The following is a 20,903-nucleotide window of genomic DNA, read 5'->3' on the forward strand; positions in this document are numbered from 1 at the left end:
TCTGTGTTACTGACCAGCTGGACATGAAACCAAAGGGAAGAAACTCAGGAATGTCCCAAAAAAACTGCAGTGGTGCAAGAAGAGTTTGGGCCAGAAGTAGAGATTTGGAAACCAGTGTTGCGTTCAGCTCTGCCAGGACTTCGCAAAAAAGTCGTTCACAAATGGAAACTGTGGTGCTTTAAATGTCGTCCTCGGCCATACGTTGGCAACCTTTTGGTACAATTTTTGAGTTCAGTGTGTATTCTTAAAATAATTCTCAAAAGAAAATAAACCGTGATGGTTTTAGTGCTGCAAAATAGACTTTTTGGTAAGCTAAGATTAGATTTATTTCACAGTAGCTGTACAGCAAGTACAGGGAACTGTGTGCTGGTCTTTAATCAATTTGCACTCAAAATCTGCTTGTAATTACTGGTTGATTTATGAAGTAGCAGCTCATTACATAGGCAGTGTGTGGGTTTGCCCTCCAGGCATACTGCTACCACACCTATACTGCTCCAGTCCTCCTAAATCCTCATTAAAATCCTGGTTAAGAGTTTACATGGCCAAGACATTTGGTTTCTATTGCAAACCTACGTGTGGTAATCAGATTGAAACCTGATAAAAGAAACCAATGTTAACACCTCTAATGCTTAACATGTGATGTAATGACTTGCAAAAGTATATTTAAGCTAGGCCTAAATTTTTTTTTTTTTGTTAAAACACTTTTTGCACCACAGACCATTTTTATGTTGACTGCGTTGGTGTAGGCTGGTGGTTGGAGGGCTCGGGAATCACGTTAGGCTCTAGATCAGAGATCTTCAACAGGGGGTCTGGGACCCTTAGGGTTTCCTAAGTTACTGTATTATTAGGGGTCCAAGCCTGAGTCTGCAAGAGCAATGGCGTTCGCGCAGCAGGGCTGTGGAACCCTATTGTTTTTTCAACTGATTATTTTCCATTATTCTTCTCCGCCTAAAACTCCGACTACAGCCTAAACCGTATATGGTGGGTGGGGGGGGGTTGCCATTTTCAGGACTGGTCACAAACTCCGCAAGGACCTCAAGCGCAACAATTGACCCACTTCCACCACTAGGTGGCGCTATAGCGGAAAAAAACACGCTTGGCCTTATAACTCGTACACCGAACATTTTAAAACCATATATCCACGCGTTCCCTGGATCCAACTGAGTCACGTGATATAGGCCACGCCCATTTCCGCCTAAACTTTTATGCATGAAAAATCGTGATTTATCAAAAACCTACTTTTTTGAATTCCTCCTAGACCGTGCAACCGATCGGCACGAAATTTGGCAGGTAGCATCTCCAGATGGGCCTGACAAATTTATTAGAAATTATTTTGATAAAAATTGCGCATATTACGCACAAACAAGTTTGTGATACTTTGCCATATCTCAGCCAAAATAAATGCTATCGACGCCAAACTTTAGATTCTTGTTTGCCGTGACCCTCTGGAGGTCGCTCAGGCGTTTTACGAAAATTGGTCAATAGGGGGGCGCTACAAGTATCTCATGAACGGCTCATCCCATTTTTACTAAATTTGTTGGGTACCATCTAGGGCCACTCCTGAGGCCAACCCTAGAGTGGGGTACTGAGGGGTCAAAGTGGGCGCAGCCTATGGGACCCAAGTCTAAATTTACTACTTACGCTAATGTGAACAACTTTAAATTTACAGAGTAGATAGACAATGGGTCATGGACCACACCTACCAAAAATTACACATGTGGTGGCGCTATGTTTTTTTGCCTTTAACTCCCACATTAGAAATCCTTACATCCACGTGTTCCTTGAATCACAAGATATAAGCCATGCCCATTTCCGCTTAAATTTCTTTCCGCAATATTGCGCAATGTGCAACTTTTTCGAACTCGTCCTAGGCTGTGCGACGGATCAGCACGAAACCTGATACGTAGCATCTCCAGGTGGACGTGACCAAAAGTTACTCAAAGACTTTTGCTACGTTAAAGTATGCGCATTTGACGACCAAACTAATTTTCATAGCTAGCTACCACGCACGTATCATATCTCGGCCAAATTAAATGTTATCAGCAAAGAACTTGAGATCGTTGCTCAACATCCCACTACGATGCTCTGTACCAAATTTGGCAAAGATCGGCTTTTAGGGGGCGCTATAAGCAACGTTTATTTGTTGGCCAATAACAATGCATTTAAATGGGGAAAATTGCAATTGCAATATCTCTGCCACAGTAAATGCAATCAACACAAAACTTGTGATGCTCGTTCGGCATGCCGCTCTGAGGCGCTCTACTGAATTTGGCGAAGATCGGCCATTAGGGGGCACTATAATCAACGTAGACGTGTTTTGGCCCTTTTACTCAATGTTAATGACATATTTGCAATGGGAATGTACCACAGACCTTGCAGCTCACACTTCTCAATATTTACTGATGTTTGCCTCCTACGTTACGTTTTGGTTTTCGCTTTTGCGTGCTCCTTTTGGTTTTTTACAATGAACAAACTTCTTAAATCACCTGACAAAGTTTCCACAACCTTCACAGTGGACAAATGCAACTCTTTTCTCTCACTTTTTCAATCCAAAATCAACACCATTCATAGGCGCCGATGAAAATACTGAGCACCCACGTGTGCCTGACTGCCAGTAGGCTACATTAATTTACAATTAAACATTGCAGTTGGTGCTAAGTGGAGTCTGTCATAGTGTGATTGGTTATGTATATTGGGCATTGATTCTTAATTTCCCACGAAGCTGATCGCGGTAACGTGTCAGTTGAACTTTTCATCTCCAATCCTATCCGTATATCATTGTTAAAGGTAGTCTGTATATGCATGGAGGTGAACTGTTGACCGCTACGTTTGCAACAGCGACGTACCGCAGACGTCGCGGCTCGCGCCTCTTGATATTTACCGACGTTTGCCTCCCCGCCGCCCGGCTTCGGGTTCCGCTTTCACGCGCTCCCCGGGTCGTCGGGGGCGACTGGCGTGAGTGGCTTGGGCCCCGTCATAACTGCTTGCAGTTCTAGTTTTAAAAATGTATTTTCCAAAAGTTAAAATATGTCTGAAAATACACGTAAACATGAGTCCAACATTTAATTATTAAACAGCCTTTTTGTGATTTCTCTTTAAATTCACACATTGATATTGATTATAGAGTGGATACCCATACTGTTAAGCTTCAAGGATTCACTGTGCAACATATGTTTAACATTAAAACATGATGTATAAATATTTGAACGTGTTAATAATTATTATTTTAATACCTTTTAGTATTGTATTAACCATAAAAAGGTATGTGTAAAGGCTTTAGGCCGCCCTAAACATTATTGTAGGCCCAATTTATTATCCAGTTCAATTTTATACAACATGTAGTAGGGGGTCCCTGCTCCGTCTCTTTCAGCTAAGGGGTCCTTAGCCTAAAAAATGTTGAAGACCTCTGCTCTAGGTCAAATGTCCGGATGTTATAAGACACTTGAGGAAGGTTTTTGTGATAGTAAGCTAATGACAGGCCTAAAAAGATAAAGTTAGCTTTACTACTAGGTAAGAAGCTAGTTAGCCAAACATGCTAACGCTATACCAGACAAACCTAACCTAATCCTTACACTGTTGCTCTTGTGTTTTTGGATTTGGAAAGCCACCACCATGACTCTTTGTATACCAAGTGTTACTGGAGCCCTGTGCACACCGCTAAAGCATGTAGAAATCTAAAGCTTGACTGGGCTAGTTACGGTTCAATGTATATAGTTGTATTGTTTGCTTGCTGCCTGGTATCAAATGTGGGCTAAGGAACTACTGCTTAGTTTTATTGGCCTCACATTAGTAAACATGCAAAAGAAACTTTTTGTGAAGAATTCAATGCAAAGAGGCTACATGTAACTATGTACACACATACTGTATACACAAATGATTTGCCAATTAACCTCTAAAGCCCTGTTTGCATGGGACAAGTATTACCTGGGGACATCTAGTGATTTGTAATAAGTGTCATGTCTTGCTCCAGTGTCAAGTTAATGTTTTTTCAAGTCCCTTTTAATCATAAAATTGAATTGAATTTTCTGTGTTTTCTGTTTGGTTTTACCACTTCCTGTTTTATTTTGATACTCACCATCTTGTGTTTCAGGTCTGTTTACTTCCTGGTCTTTGTCTGTCTTCCCGTGTGTGATTACCCAATGTGTTTCACCTGTGTCTCGTTATCTCCCCCCTCCCCCCCCAGAGCCTTGACAGCATACGGTTTGTGGGGATAATGTCAGTAAATTAGAGTAAAATACAGACTTTACTTATCCCGTGTGAATGCAGCGCAGGAAACATTCATTTTGAAAATTAAATTGTTTGATTACTGTATAGGAGTCGTAATTTGATTTGTTTTCACACCTATAGTTTGTTTGCTTTGGTCCAAATCAGTTGATAAGTTTGTTAACTTGGAACGATTTCCCCTTGGTTCGGTTATGTTTCACACCTGGAAAAATCCAAGCGTACTAAAATGCGTCATTACAAATCACGCAAGAACGTTCATTCCTCTTATTGGTCAGATGTGTCTGGGGGTGGGAGCAAGAAAGTAAATGAAGAAGGTCCTGTGTTCTTAACTAGTGCAAATTTCTTCCATCTCCATGGTCAAACCAGCTCATTTCATTTAAATAAACAGACACTGTTTCGCGAGAGACGTTACTATGTCATACTATAGCATGACAAAAAAGTGATAAAAAAGAAATTGCATAGTATGTCAAAAGTGATAAAAAAGCCATATTATGGTATGTCAAAAAAGTGATAAAAAACCAATAATATGTCGAAAAAAGTGATGCAAAAGCCATAGTATATCCCAGATTGCTCAGTTGGTAGAGCGGGTGCCATATATAGAGGATTACTCCTCGACGCAGCGGGCCCGGGTTCGATTCTGACCTGTGGCCCTTTCCTGCATGTCATTCCCCCTCTCTCTCCCATTTAGAGCTGTCCTGTAAAATAAAGGCCTAAAAAGCCACACTATAGTATAGTGTGTCGAAAAAGTCCATAGTATAATATGTCAAAAAAAAGTAATAAAAAAAGCAATAGTATATGTCAAAAGATATGAAAAAGTCATAGTATAGTATGTCAAAAAAAGTGATTAGAAAGCCATGTTGAAAAGTTATAGTATTTTGAAAAAAGTTATATAAAGGCCATAGTATAGTATGTTGAAAAAAGTGATTAAAAAAGTCATAGTATGTTGAAAAAAAGTGGTAAAAAAGCCATAGTATAGTATGTCAAACAGTGATAATGAAGCCATAGTATATCCCAGATAGCTCAGTTGGTAGAGCGGGCGCCATATATAGGGGATTACTCCTTGACGCAGCGGGCCAGGGTTCGACTCTGACCTGTGGCCCTTTCCTGCATGTCATTCCCCCTCTCTCTCCCATTTAGAGCTGTCCTGTAAAATAAAGGCCTAAAAAGCCACACTATAGTATAGTCATAGTATGTCGAAAAAAAGTGATACATTTAGAGCCTGTAAAATAAAGGCCTAAAAAGCCATAGTATATTATGTCAAAGTCCATAGTATAATATGTCGAAAAAAGTGATAGAAAGCCATAGTATGTCAAAAATAATAATAAAAAAGCAATAGTATAATATGTCGATAAAAGATATGAAAAAGTCATAGTAGACTGACAGTAATAACTTTCACCGACACATGTTTGTAGTCTTCATTCCTGTAACATAGGTGTTGAAACTAATGACCCTGCATAGGACTTGAACACTCAACCTTCTGTCTACCAGTCTTTCTCTTAACACCCTAAGCTATCTGATCCAACAGGCATGTCTGTGTTTTGTTGATATTTTTCTCTCTTGAATAGCATATTGGACTTCAGAGCCTAATGAAACACATAAGATTCAAACACTCAACCTTCTGTCTTTCGTGTCTTATCACTCTAAGCTACGAGATCTGTCACAGAAATGTATGTTTTCGGCAAATTTGTTTCTTTCACTTAGTATATTGGACCCAAAACATGTAAGATTTGAACACTGAACCTTCCGTCTTCCAATCAGAATCTTATACCCTAAGCTATCTGATCTGAAAGGAAGGTTATGTTTTTGTAAAAAGTCATAGTATTGTACAAAAGAATGTGAGTGTGTCTGTATTGCACCAGGGGGATGAGTTTCTGCGAATATCCTGGGACTTGGATCATCTCATGATTTTGTCACAGTTGGGCAAAACAAAGACTGTTAGGGATTAAGAAATACTTGTGAAAGAATATAATAAGCGACTATATAATACATTTTGATCATTGCCTAATACTTGACTCCATGTTGAAATTTATGGGACATAATTGATAATGCTAAAAAATGTTCCTTTATTTCTTTTTTCTATTCAGGATTTATTGCTTATCCCTTTATCATCCTTAAGGCATTTCTTTGCTAATACACATTTCAAAAATATAATACAAATATTAGATGCATTGTCATCACAGCTAAAAAACACAAGTGTATGATTTCATCTGGGTTGGACAAATTAAACTGCACAAGGACAAACACATTTTCAATATTTTATTTCAAATAGAGAAGGCACAATCTGTTATCAACATGTCTTAGTGGGGATGAAGTAGAAAGGCTCAAATAACTTTGGTAGGTTTCCCTTTACAGCCTCAAATATATATTAAGAATCTAACACATTTTCACTCTAAAAACACAACAATATCAAAAGTTTGTCTTCACCACATTCAGATGGTTACATTAAAAAAATGAAGCTATATAGTATGAGTACAGTAAGAAATAGTGATATACAGTATAAATCAGGGATCTTCAACAGGGGGTCCGGGGCCCTTAGGGGGTCCTCAGAGTCAATGCAGGGGGGCCTCCAAATTATTGTTTTTGAAAAAACTTTAAAAAGTGAAAAAGTCTTAACATGGATCCAACATATTAAATATAACCCCCCCCACTGCTTACTGGCCTATAGGTAAGGTAGTCACTAAGATAGTCACCCACAGATTAGTTCATCCTAAGGATTCACTGAGCCACATGTATGTTTAACATTAAAACATGATTTATAAAATCATGCCAACAATTAGTAGGCTATTTTAAGAGTTTAGTATTGTATGTATAAAGGCTTTAGGCCACCCACACGTTATTGGCCTAGTTTAATATGCAACTTAATGTTTTACAATATAAGTAGTAGGGGATTCCTGCTCCGTCTTTTTCTCAGTTAAGGGGTCCTTGGCTTAAAAAAACGTTGAAGAACCCTGGTATAAAGCAATCACTATGTTAATAGTAATCATAATTCTTATTTCATTGTATGCAATACAAAGTGCTTCCCAAGTCAGAGCTTACCATATAATATCTAATCAGACCAATCATGATCACATCAATGCACAAGATTAACATAAAAACCAAACACCCCTAAATATTTGAAAGCCCTAAACCACAATTTAAACATTCACTTTAACTCTACTCCATGTGGGTAGTACTTTATAGCGTGTCCTGATTATAAGGAATACACAGAGAAGACTAGTCTAAAATATGTTTCAGTTTCAAACCAAGACATAAAGGAGTGTAAGACATTTACTGTAAAGTGTGTTTAATGATCAAACTAAAATAAAGATATGTGTATTTTTGTGTATACTGTTGAACAGGGCTCTAAAGAAACTGAGTATATGACCCAAACATGCAGTAATGTATCCTCGATGTATCCTGGGAGAAAAATGGTGTCTAGTACTACACTGTGCTCATACACCTTATAGAATCAATCATTATAACCAATAAGTATCAGGGAGTGTTTGCATTTTCTTTATTGCTTTTTTGAAGTATAGTTAAAGATGGAAAGAGAGCAATAGAGAGTAAAGGATAGAAGTCGAGAAATGAAGGGAGAACAGTTGGGGAACATTATACATTACATACAAGCAATATTTTACACTTATGTCTTTTTTTTTTTTGCCAGGTACATTTGTCATTTATCCCAGCCTTTAGAAAATGAGTCTTCCATAGTTTTTAATCTCTATGTGAGTTTCTCCATCATTTGAATGTAACTGATAGTAGTCAGCCATTGTCTGTGTTCAGGTGCATCAGTCTGGAGCCAGTTCTTAGTGATGGCCTTTTTTGCGTCCGCAAGAAGAATCTTGACCAAATATTGGTCTCCTTTATGCACAGATCCTTCCAAATATCCTCTTTTTTTAGTTTTAATCTCCATTTTCCAAAACGTCCGGTGGATTGTTCTGGATATTTCCCCCAGGGTTGACATCTGGTGTTGCAGTGTCTCCATACTGCATGTAAATAAAGACAGAGAAGTGTTTAGAGTATTAACAAGAGTGGTTCAGAGAGAGATTTGTCATTACTGAGGCAGGGCACTAGACTGCAAAGGAGCTGAAGTGATTAGTCAAAGAACAGAAAATAAACCTGTAACTGTTTTGATGACTATAGTTATGATTATTCATTCAAGTAATTTTTTTTAATCCAAAATGTCTTAATCCAGGTGAGGATTTGCTCTTTTGTCTTAAGTGACGGTGCTAAGGGATAAAACAAACTATTAGCCACCTTGGGCTTTAGTAAATGGTTACAGGCATTTTCTCCTATTTTCTTAGATCCAGAGACCAAACTATCTTAGTTATTGATAATAGAACCTCCAGCCTGAGGGCCCCACACAGTACTTGTCCTATATATAACAACCTAGATCTAAATAATACCTGAGGGTTTGGCAAGCCCTTCTTTATGCACCACTGGACCAAGTGCTTCCTGGCAGCCTCCACACTCTGCTCATCAGTCTTTCTACTGTAAACCCTGATCAGCTGCTCAGAAAAGCATGCTGGGAGAAGCTTGGACACCTGACAAGAATGACAGCAGCATAGAGTTGAGAATACTGACATAACAGAGGCTGTTATATATCATCAATCTGGTACATTCAGTGCATTCCATCTGTTTCCCTCAACCTGATTAAATAGGTGCCATCCTATATCCAGTATGTTGACGTATCTGTAGATCTTGTGTACATTGCCAGTTATCTCAAAGAACTCAAAGACTTCTGAACAATGAAAAGGCAGCCGATGTCAGTTGCGCTAAGTTTGCAACTTTCTGACAAGCTGTCAAACCCTTTGACACAGGCCATCTTTTTAAGAGTTTGGTCTTCAACCTTTGTTTGCATGGCCTGAGGCACCTGCCTGCCACCCCCCACACACACACCCATCTAGGGCACACACAGACACTGACTCCAAAATATCTCTGTCAACAGTTTCTTAGCGTGCCAATGAGTTACCCTGAAACTGATGTGCTTGAAGGACCCTGAAGAATTTTAACTGTCTTGTAAAATATTCCTCAAGGATTTTCCCTTGGAAAGATGATACTCCCTAATAAACTTGCAGCAATGTTTAATGCTGCCAGCTGGCAAAGCTTCCACTGGGCTTCTCTTTCTATAGTCCCCACTTTTTCTGCTGCATCTTTGATACAGCAATACACACTACATTATGTGAGCATAAACATTTAAACAGTGACTTCAAGTGTTGGTACTGACATTTTCTCAATGTATGCCGATTTGAGAATCTGGATCTGATTCTCTTCCAAGACACAGTACTTTTGTAATGAAAATGGATGTTTTCTGAAAGCACCAAGTTTGCGAGTTGTGTCGTGTTTGCTGACGTTTTCAGAAATGGCAGAGCCAATGGAAGTTCATTTTTCCACTATCCACTAACTCTCATATGCGAAGCAAGGTGTCTAGTGTCTACCATTTAAGCTAACTTCCCTCAACAGAAGCTAACTGGCCAGCGAAGCAGTCTGCTTTTTTGGCCATTAACGCGTCATAAGTCTCCATCTTTATAGCGCTGCTTTCCATGTCTGTAGCAGCGAGGACACACACATACGCAGCCCCAACAAACCATACACAGCCAGGTAGCCTCTCCAAAACTGGTCAAATTTTGTAAGTTCTGTCTTGCTTTAATTCTGGAAGAAAAAAATTGAAAAAAAAGTCTCAAAAGCAGGCTGGTTTGCTCAGATGGTTAGAGCGTGGTGCTAATAATTCCAAGGCCATGAGTTCAATCCCCATACTGGCAAGGGATGGGAAATGAATGTGTCTGAATCTGCAGTGAAGGTTTCAGGTTCTAATGCAAAGTTGGAGATTATAGAAAGCTGTTCCTGCTAAGACACAAATATGATGGAGAATGTGGGCCCATGGTGAGTTTGTATATTGTAATTGTAGTCGTATAGAGTCTGAGGCAAATGGTTATATTCCCAACAGTCTCATATTTTTCCTCTGGCATGCCTTTGCACTTTTTTCGACATTACATTACCTACTCGCTAGCTTCCTAAATTGTTAGCCGCTGTGGCTTCTAGACGCAGGCAGTAACGTTAATAATGCCGTGCCGTGTTCTCACAACTTCACCACTTGACTGACACTTCAACGCCAAGCATATCGTTTACAAGACGAGTTCCATTTAAAGGCAGCATAAAAGAGCGGCAGTCAAACCTCAAACTAATGATAACAATGTTTAAAACATGATGGAAATATGAGATTCACGTCTAAGTCTCCCCTCCCACCAGTAGAGTTCCACACACTCTGCTGTACTGAGTTAACAATAAGCCATGATCTTAAACACACACACACACACACACACACACACACACATGCGTGTGTGGGCCTGAACATGTTTTGTGCTTTTTCACATACTCACACACACTAATACATGCGCTGACACGCACATTGGTCAGCTTGACTTTTCCTGCTTTCATACAACAACTGCGGAGTAGTTCACACCCTCTGTTCATTTGCCAATTCAGACACACACACGCACGCACGCACGCACGCACGCACACACACACACACACACACACACACACACACACACACACACACACACACTCCAGCTCTTATTACATGTCTGCCCTGAGAGTGCTTGGCCTCTCGTTGCAGACATTCAGCACGACTCCTCTGATGGAAAACTGCAGTCCATTCACATCGTTATTTCATATTTTGGCTGCAGCGATCCCAATATCTTTCACCGCCGTGACAATTGCCTTAGCAGACAGCCAGTACCGTGCTGCATGGCCACAACGCAAGGAATCCAGACATTACCCAATATCCTGAGAGGGTCCGGGGGGATACATGCTGCTCATTTACAGACATGCCAACACACCGTGTGACTGGCCGACAGGTCTGCGGTTTAAAGGCACAGAGGAGATTTATCAGGCTGGACATCAATGACACATTGAGAGATGTCATTTACACTACTGGATATCAGTCTGTGACAGTCAGTGCATGTCTGGAACTTATTTTGTGATAGTTTTCAGTGCACCACAGTACACTTAGCTAACAACAAGAGAGTCAAACTGCATTGCATTCTGGTCTTTTTACTGTACAGACTGTGAAAACTAATTTCCCTATCTATCTATCTATCTATCTCTCTATCAAGTGCCACTGTAGTCTCGCAATGCCAGCTCTACAGTGTTGTGGAGTAAGGGCTCGCTACACCACACATACATTCTGGGATAGGAGAAAAGAACGCTCTGGGTTGTTTGCATTTCTTTAACCCAATCACAATCATCGCTAAGCGCTGGATGCAGGGACAGTGGCTCTACAAAATGGTCTCACAGAAAGGAACTTCTTTTGGTGGAACATTTGCATCCTGCAAAAGAAAACGCCACATACAATATTAAATCTCCACCCCAAGCAACAAAACAGCTATAGTCTGCAGATGTAGTTTAACACTGAATGAGAATTCTTGTGTTTATTGTTATATGTGTATTGTTAGTCTTTTATGTAACACATGTGGCTGGCCCCCAGACTGGCCCCTCCATTTGAAATGGTCTAAAGGATGAGGATTTACGTGTTAGATGGTGTTCCTTTATGCCTCTATGAAACATGTTGTGATTCTGGGGGTTGGGTTCTACAGTATAGGACAGAAAAGTAATGTTTGAAAGCTTACTTGAATACCCGTGCATGAGTTTATTCATGAATGCCTCTGCAGGACCGAAGCAACTCAAAGTTCTCATGTTTGTGCCCATGAGACAAAGAGCTCTTGTGATGTCTGAGCCAGCTGGCTGACCCTCTCACTCCCTCCACCTCACACTGCTAACCTGCTGCCCTTTCACATGTACACACACACACACACACACACATACACACATAGGCTAACGTCAGGCAGCGTGTGGACAGCTTCCAGGAATCACACTCGTCCTCTTCCCTGCCCTCTTATCCATCACTGATTTTCCAGTTTTAACAGCGAGCCTGGAAAGTGCGAGTAAGCGTTTCCTGTGGAAAACAGTACTTTCAACATAGTAATTTAGCTTCTGCAGCCGTGCTACTGTTAACAGACAGATGAAACTGCAGGACGGTGGAGTTGTGGAGGGGAAAGAAAGAAAAAAAAAAAGAAGCTGTGTCAACTGTGAGGTGACAGATCTGAATTTAATTTTCCTCCTGGGTTTTAATAGAGAGCAGTAGAGGAGCAGGTCAGGGTCTCTGCAGCACAGGGTCAAAGGTCAACATTGTGAGGATGCCGGACAAGATCTGCAATGTATAAGAGACATTTATGGAGCCATTAGACTGAGTGAGGGATTAGCTCACAGCTCAAAGACACAATTAGGACCCATGGGTATGCACAATCAGATAGCACATGATTTAACAGGGAGAGTTTATGTCGTTCCAAGCATTCAAAGTGCTCCAACTGTCAGTCAACTAACATTGTCTATGCAGAAAGTTAACAGGCCCTTCACTTCTAGCCTAAATACAATAACTCCTCAGACCATAGGCGTAGTTTTTTTTTTTTTTTTTTGGGGGGGGGGGGACACGAATGCAGGGCACATCTCCCCTGCCAATATTTAGAAGAGGTAGATTTGTATTCCTCAAAAAATATGACTGGTTTTAGGAGATTAAGTGCTCGTTGTCACTTTTTTTTTCGTTTATCGATTTTTACCACATTTTTGAAGTATTTTTTAATGTTTTCAGAAGTTTATGAACTGAGCAGCTTCATATGAGAGAATTTTATACAGGCCAAAAAGCAGAAAATGTTCTGTATTTTAACTGTAGCTACACACAATTTCTGTTTTTTTTTTATTTACAATGCAAAGTCCGGGTAATGAGCTGCCAGTCCTTTTCTGTTATGTTATGGATTTATTTCTTCGTAAATTCTGGGGGGTGACCCCTAGAGCCTCCAGTTTGTCCGGTCCCCCCCCACCTCCAATGTTGAAACCAGACCTATACCTTTGCCTCAGACTATGCAACTCTTATAGAAGCTGGAAGAAAATGGCACAAGCATTGTTTTGGTCTTTTGGAAATGAGAACACACCTTACACTTACAACTGTACTCAGTTTGTGTGACCTCCAGGAATGTTCATCACCCAGTTGTTTCATCTTATCACCACCACATAAACACTGCCAATCCAAAATAAAGAGGTTGAGGCACATGAGGGATGAAAGCAGGGCATGACTGCCATGGGTGTAAACTCTTCTCCTCAGCACCTCACAGGCGCCAGGCTATGTTCAGACTAATCTAATTTTCCTGTAAACTATTATTACAGTTTAAAGAGCAGCAGCGATTTAATGCAGCAGAAAAACGCTTTGTTCAATCAACTGTGAATCTTTGTTTTATTGCTGTTGTCGCAGTATTGCAATGTTCTGAATGCGTGTTCATTCACATTCCTGACCTCGACTCGCCTTCTACTGCACTGGATACACTGGTTTTTGGAGCAGGTTACAAAACAGTACATACACACACATACACACACACACACACACACACACACACACACACACACAAACAGAATAATGTGGTCAAAAACAAACAGACTCAGGTATCGAGTTAGTGATTCCCTTGAATATTGCAATGATTAAGTTGTGCTTGTGTTGTCATTAGGTGTTTTGATGAGGATATGTATTTTTTTGGTTGAGCTGTCATTTTATTTTTAAGATTGCTTAATGTTTTTTTAAACTCTGTATTTCTGCACAGTCGCAGATCAAAATAAAGGGTACACTTATATTATTAGTATTATATTAATTGTAGTATTAGATCTCAGTGGTGGCTGTGTAGGATCGTTTCTTACTTGTGTTATTCAAACATTTCCAATAACTCCAAAGCATTCTTTCTGTCATAGTATAATGTATTATATAGGTATAATAACCCTGAGGGTGCAATTATTATTTAGTTATTTTTTTTATGCCCCCATCAAATCAGCCTTGAAATTGGTTCAGTATTAAGATAGACCACTGCAGTCGGCAGCGGCAAAACAAGTTTCAGTGTTATGTTATTGGGAGATTGCGAGCCTTCAATTTACGTCCACTAAAAGTGCTGTTTTTACCACTGACATGCTCCGATTAATATTCTAAGTGTCTGACATTCTAAGAGTCTGACGTTATGCAAAGGATCCCTACAGAGGTCAAACATTTTGTTAAAGAGTTAGATCCTTTTTGTTTAACCACAAACAGCCAAACCCACGAGACTCAATCTGAATACATATCCATGGGGCCAAGGTGCTCTTGAGCAAGGCACCAAACCCCCAACTGCTCGGGGCGCCTTTCCATGGGCGGCCCCCTCACTCTGACATCTCTCCATTAGTGCATGTATAGGTACTGAGCATGTGTGTGTAATTCAGGCCTGTGTGTAATGTGTGTGTATATATACTGTGTAATAACAACGGAGTGAAAACATTGTAATTTCCCCTTGTGGGATTAATAAAGTATACATTATTAATATAATGATAAACATACAGTAATTCTACTTTCTATATAGTTTACCATTCACTGCAGAAGGAAACATTTCAATGGAATGGCAACAGGAGATCTGCATTTATCTTTTACTGCATATCTGTCATGTGTAGGTGACTTGTGATTGGAGCCAACAAGTTGGGTAACTTAGCCAGTCAAAATGTCCTGATTAACTCTCCGTTGTTATAAAAGAACGACGCATGACCATGTTCCCCGTTACATAAAGTTCAATAAATAATGATCACAGATTTAAAACATGAATTAAACCATTTACTGAAACTGTGTTTTAACTGTCTCAACATGCAACTTACCAATCAGAAACGAGGACACAAGCAATAAACAAGGCCTTGTGTAAGTTAATGAATATGTTGTGCCTCGGCCAAGGCATTTACAACCTGAACACACTGCCTCCTCTCTGGCTTTCCCACTACATACTAACATACTTCTCTCCTGGTATGGAGAGCAGTGTGACAACATCTCTGTTACAGTCCTAGCATGTCAGAGGTGATAAAAGGTCTAATTAATAAGAAGAGCAGTCTGAAAAACACAGCACTACCTGCGGTACATTCTGTACTTTACGGTTGTTTTTCTGGCAGAGGGATGGCCTTCCATCATCCACCACAGACAGATTATACAACACTGCCTTCAAGTGCTGTTGGATGTTCGGAGTTACGTACTAATTTATGACTGATTGCCAAATGGTAAATAGTGATTCAATTAATCTCAGTGTACTACTTCAATGCTGTGATTCCCAGTTATGTTTATAGAGTAACTCAACTACTTTGGAAAAAATATATAAATTGGGATTGGATTGGATTTATGTACACATATTGAGTCAGCTGCTAACAACTGGATGCTACATGTTATGATTAAGAGTGTGTATGTGTGGGAACTGGCAAGCTAGCTAGCAAGGATGTCTGAACATTGAGCTAAAAGTAATGGACAAACATTTCATATATTTAGCTAGTAATGGATAAATGGTTTAAATAGTTAGGTAATGGATAAATGCTTGAATAGTTCGCTAAAAGTATGGGTACATGGTTGACATAGTTAGCTAAGAGTAATGGAAAGTGGCTGAAAAAGTTAGCTAGAATTTATGAACCTTGCTTTTAGTCAGCTAAAAGTAATGAACAAATGATTGAAACAGTCTAATGAATAAATAGTAAAAAGTAATGGGTACATTGTGTGTTAGCTAAAAGTAATAGTTAAACAGTTGAAATAGCTAACTATAGCAAAAAGCTAACTATAGCAAAATGTTTAAGGATAAACTGTGAAATAGTTAACTTAGCTAAATGGATAAATGGTTGACATAGCAGTTGATAAATCTTGTTAGGAGAGACAGCTATTCAGCCCGCTGCGACATAAAACTTGTTTTTGTCATGCCATTTTGTTATTAAATCATATCATAATCATAATCTCTATTTGTTAATAGAGATTAATTCAGATTTCTCAAAATCTGAAAACGCAACATCTAACATTAGCAAAAAGTAAACTTAGCTAAATGAATGAACAGTTATAGCTAAACAGTTACAGAAATAGCTAAAAGTAAAAGACGGAGGAAATGGCTGAAAAAGATAATGTAAAAAATGGTTGAAACATACAGCTTCTGCCACTAAATGGTAGTAGCACAAATGCAAAGTGACCTAAACATTTATAGCTGAATTGTATGAAAACATTAAAGTAACAATATGCACTATAATATAATTGTTAGTGTTAAACAGCATTCAACTGAATATCAGTTTAAATGAATGCATTTGGAATATGACTGGTGTTGATGAAGAGGTACTTAAATTGTATGTTGATTGTGTTTGTGTTTAGGACCTCAAAATGGATAATTACAAGCTAAAAAAGGTGCACCTAAAGGTAGCATGAGCCACAGTGCACGCTCAAATCTGAACTTCAGCTTTCTTTTTTTTTTTGGCTGTCCATATCTATTCCTAGATAAACCCAAGATAAGACACCATACATGGAACAACAACAGTGGGGCATTCCAGTTATATTCTCAGTGTTCTAACAGTTTTTTTTTTTTTTTTTATTATTCCATTGGTTATATAACTGTTTCTCAGGTTCGTTATACAACCGACCTGCCTCGCCTTGAGCTGCCACATGAATATTTGGTTTTGATGGACTACAAAGGCAGATGTAATGCGGTCTGCTCAGATGTCTCTGAATTTTCAGGGTGTGCTAAATGCTAAAAGGTCGTAAACCCCTTCAGGTATTTAGTCTTTACAGATCTGACAGAACAAACAGTGACAGGACTGTTGAGAAGACTATGTTCCCTGCTGCAGCTTCCTCAAGATTTGACGCTACATTTGCTCAGAGGATTGCATGTCAGGTCATTGTCAGCCCTGGTTATCTTTTAAGTGACTGTGAGTTCAATGAGTTTGAAGACCTGTTTGATCATAAATTCTTCAATAAATGAATTTACATTAAGAATCTGCCCAGCACAACCAGCCCGCCAGAGGGTTGAAGTTAAAGCCCTGAATAACTGATGTTCTTCAAAAGTGTGTCGCGGTAGATATATTTTGGAAATGATGGCTCCGTTAAGGACACATTAGTCTATATCGACAACGTTGAGTAGTCAAGTCAAGTAACGTGACAAAAGTATAAAGGCACCAAGCTCCATGTGCGAAATCGGAAGTGAAGTAACGTCTGATTTGAACCCAACCACAATGTGTTTCTAAACTTAATTAAGTAGTCGTAGCGCCTAAACCTAACCAAACTGCGACCGTTTCACAGGGTTAAAGACGTGTTGAAAACCACGACCTTAACATTCTCTGGTTTAGATATGAGGACGGAAAACGCTCCTGTGGGTCGTTTTTAGAGAGGAGGAATAAACAACCTTTATTGTCGTATGGTTTGGAGGAGTAGTTGACTATATGACATGCTCCATGACATGAACTCAAAGCACCCTTAGTGTCTCAATACTGTCCTCATCCTAGACCTGGAATTGCCTTTCTGTTGTCCATTTTGAGTAACTGTTGGTAGATCAGTCTAAGGAAGACAGTGTTGTGATCTGAGCTGTCCAGGGATGAATAGGCCTTTGGTACAGAGCCCTAACATAAGTTATGTTCAGTTTGGTGGCTTCAACAGGATGATAACAACTTCTTCTTTTCTTTTTTTTTTAACTCCAACTATTCTGAGAATTGGCACTCTGAGGTGCTTCGCTCAATGCCACAGCACTGGTTAAAGTAGAAAAGCTTTACTCATTCGCTTCCCCCATAAAATAATAGGAAGAAGACAAAATAAGAAAAACTATTTCACAGAACAGCTGAAAGACGGCCAGTTTGTAAGGCAGTCCAGGCCGTCTTGAACTTCCCTAGAAAACAAAGCGAGCCGTCCAGCGGGCTACTGCTGAGCAGGCGTGCGTCACAGCAGCTGAAACACAAGGATAGAGAAGGAAAGCGTCTGGGAAGGAAATCTGCCGAGTGGAGCAGCTATATTTGAGATTGCAGCAACTCCAAGACGGGGGGGACTCCCTTCCAGAAAATACAACCAGATGGCTCGGTCATCCAACTGCTTTTGAAGTGTGTGTGTGTGTGTGTGTGTGTGTGTGTGTGTGTGTGTGTGTGTGTGTGTGTGTGTGTGTGAGAGAGTGTGTGTAACCCCAGGCATTGCCGTCCAGACACACGTGAATATTATTTTCTCAGACCAAAGCAGTGTGTTTTACTCTAAGTGTGGGAGCAGACCAGAAGGCGGAGGCCAGAATCAAACTGGCTGGGAACAATTAACTGCAGCGAGAAGCCACTTAGAGAAGTCTTTCATTTACCAGTCCAATCAATACACGCTTTATAATCAAAGTGTTTATCATCCGAATCTTTGCTGTGTTTTCTTCAAGTTCTAATTTTAAAAGGTGTATGTTTCTGGGTTTGCGTCGTCTCTTCTTCTCAGCACTTGGTAACGCTGTGACGACTCATTCTGTGGACTCATGGTTAGTCCCATCCCAGTGTCCGACCTCAGACTGCTGGTGTGTTCCTGATAAGGCCGCAGGACATCACACAGTGTCCTATAGTCTTTACGGACTTCTTAAGCTCTGTATAAATACTTGTATTGAGTCAATCCTGGACAGTGTACCCAGGAGAATAAACCTCAGCACATAGCATTATGATGCTAAAAATGGGCTTGACATGGGAACTTTGCCAGTATCCAAGAGGCAAAGAAAAGCTGGCAGAAATCAAAGTGCCTATTAGTGTAGAATTAAAAAATCTAATGAGGATTATAATTGACTCATTTGGCTTTTCTATAGTCTTCATTCAAAGGCCCCGAGGCTGCAAATGATTTCTTCTCAAGTTCACTGAGAAAGTTATCTCTCCTGACTTCTTTCCGCATGGTTTCAGTTCTGCCAGGACGTTTTGACAGAACTACAACAGCTGCTGTGACAGATACTTCCGTTCATGGAGATTAGTCTTTCTTCAAAGTGTTCCTCCATTTACGCAGGGCTTTTCCGCAGCTGAGCAGTGGAATGATCTAATCCTACAGGTCACGGCAGGGGCCGCCAGCAGACAGGATGTGCAAAATCAAGTCAGAAACAAAAAGGAAAGAATCAAAATAGACTTGAATGCTGCATCTTTGATATATAGAGTTGAATTACAGTGTTTTTAATGCAGTTACATGAGTTAGAGCATATCCATACTAAGCCAGTTCAGTTTGAAAGAGCGTTTTTTTCTTTGGCCTTGCGTCCATTTTCAGCCATTTTAATGTCAGGCATGTTGGAGTGGATATAGAAGTTTATCCAAACTAACCTGAAAATGCAGATGCAGATGCATGGCGTCGTTTGAATTTGACCACAAACAGGTTTTGGAAGGCAACTGATATTAGTTATATTTTTTAGATCGAAACTGAGATTTTTGGGCGATGTTTCTTTAAAATTGGGCATTTTTATGGCAGAACAATTACAATAACACACAGCCACCCCGAGAATTTCACAGCGGACAGATCCTGATCAGACTCCACTGTTGATTTCTGAGCTCAGTTCTTATGGTCATACTTCATATAACTTTATAGTGTATTTATATAAAAATGTAATGACCCCTATAGCTTTATTTTATTAGAGCAAAGTCTTCCTCCACTCAGGATCTCACACACCCAAACTCCTCCCAAACCATCATTACTTTTAATTAACTTTGCATGTTTTTTACAGCGACACATATAAGAGTGTTTCAATCTGCAGAAAATGAATTTAATTTAATGAGTTTTGTGCAATCTGAGGTTTTGTGTCTTTGGCTACATGAGTCTTTGGGTTTGCGTACCTCTAAGTTAGCGCTGTCAAACTCACTTTCACTAATGGCCACACCGGAAAAAGAGAATCACATCAAGGGCCGGACATGGAACGTTTATTGACATGCTTTTATTTCATTGAAAAAGTCAAATATCTTTGACTGTTTAACTGCATGTCGCTTTTTTCATCATTTTTGTCGCTTTTTCTGACATTTTTAAGCTTTTTGTTGCATTTATGTCGACATAAAGCCCTACAAAAGTCAGCTAAAAAGTTCCTTAGCCATCACAGAATTTAGCATTTAACAACAACCTGTTTCACAGCCTTAATATGAAAACTCTCGACTTCTGTGGCAATTTCTGAGTCTCAAAGTCGGCAAATCTGCCATATTCTGCTTTGAATGTCAGGTAATTGCAGTTTAAAAAACACGTTCCCCTGTTTTTGGTTTGGCGCACAACTAGGTGGGCCATAATCTATTGTGAATCTAAATTGATATACGGGCTGGATCTAAATCTGCAAGGGGCCGGGATTTGGCCCGCGGGCCTTGAGTTTGACACGTGCTCTAAGCAAACCAGAATCTTGTAGAATCCGTTTCACATCTGCAGTTCATTTCAGGGTGCTTGTTTTCAGGCTGCAATGTCTGATGGGTGAGCGTAGCATTGGACCATCACAGCATCCAGCTCTCTGTTTATCTGATTCTCAAACAAAAGCCTCCCAGTTCCTGTCTGCTTAGCGCCTCAAATCCACAATCTACTCGCCCAATCTTTTTACCTCCTCTCGTCTTTTTACTGCCAAGACGTGATTCCCCCTTCTGTTTGCTGTGTAAGGAGGAAGATCTATTTCTCATGAGACCGAGAGAGCTGCGTTTCCTGACAGATGCGAGTAAATTCAACAGGGCCACATGAATTAGCCACAAGCCGGAGAGGGAGCTTGTTTTCTCTTTTACCTCTGGGCCTGAACACATACTGACACATGTTGTTGTCGGCTCACTAATACTACAAGCATCTGGTTGACGAATGATTTCTTTATCCATGTCGCCCCCAAGTGGTAAATAAGTGCACTGAGCGTATTGTTGGACCT

This window comes from Sander vitreus, chromosome 23, assembly GCF_031162955.1.
Source record: "Sander vitreus isolate 19-12246 chromosome 23, sanVit1, whole genome shotgun sequence".
In the NCBI taxonomy this organism is placed as follows: Eukaryota; Metazoa; Chordata; class Actinopteri; order Perciformes; family Percidae; genus Sander; species Sander vitreus.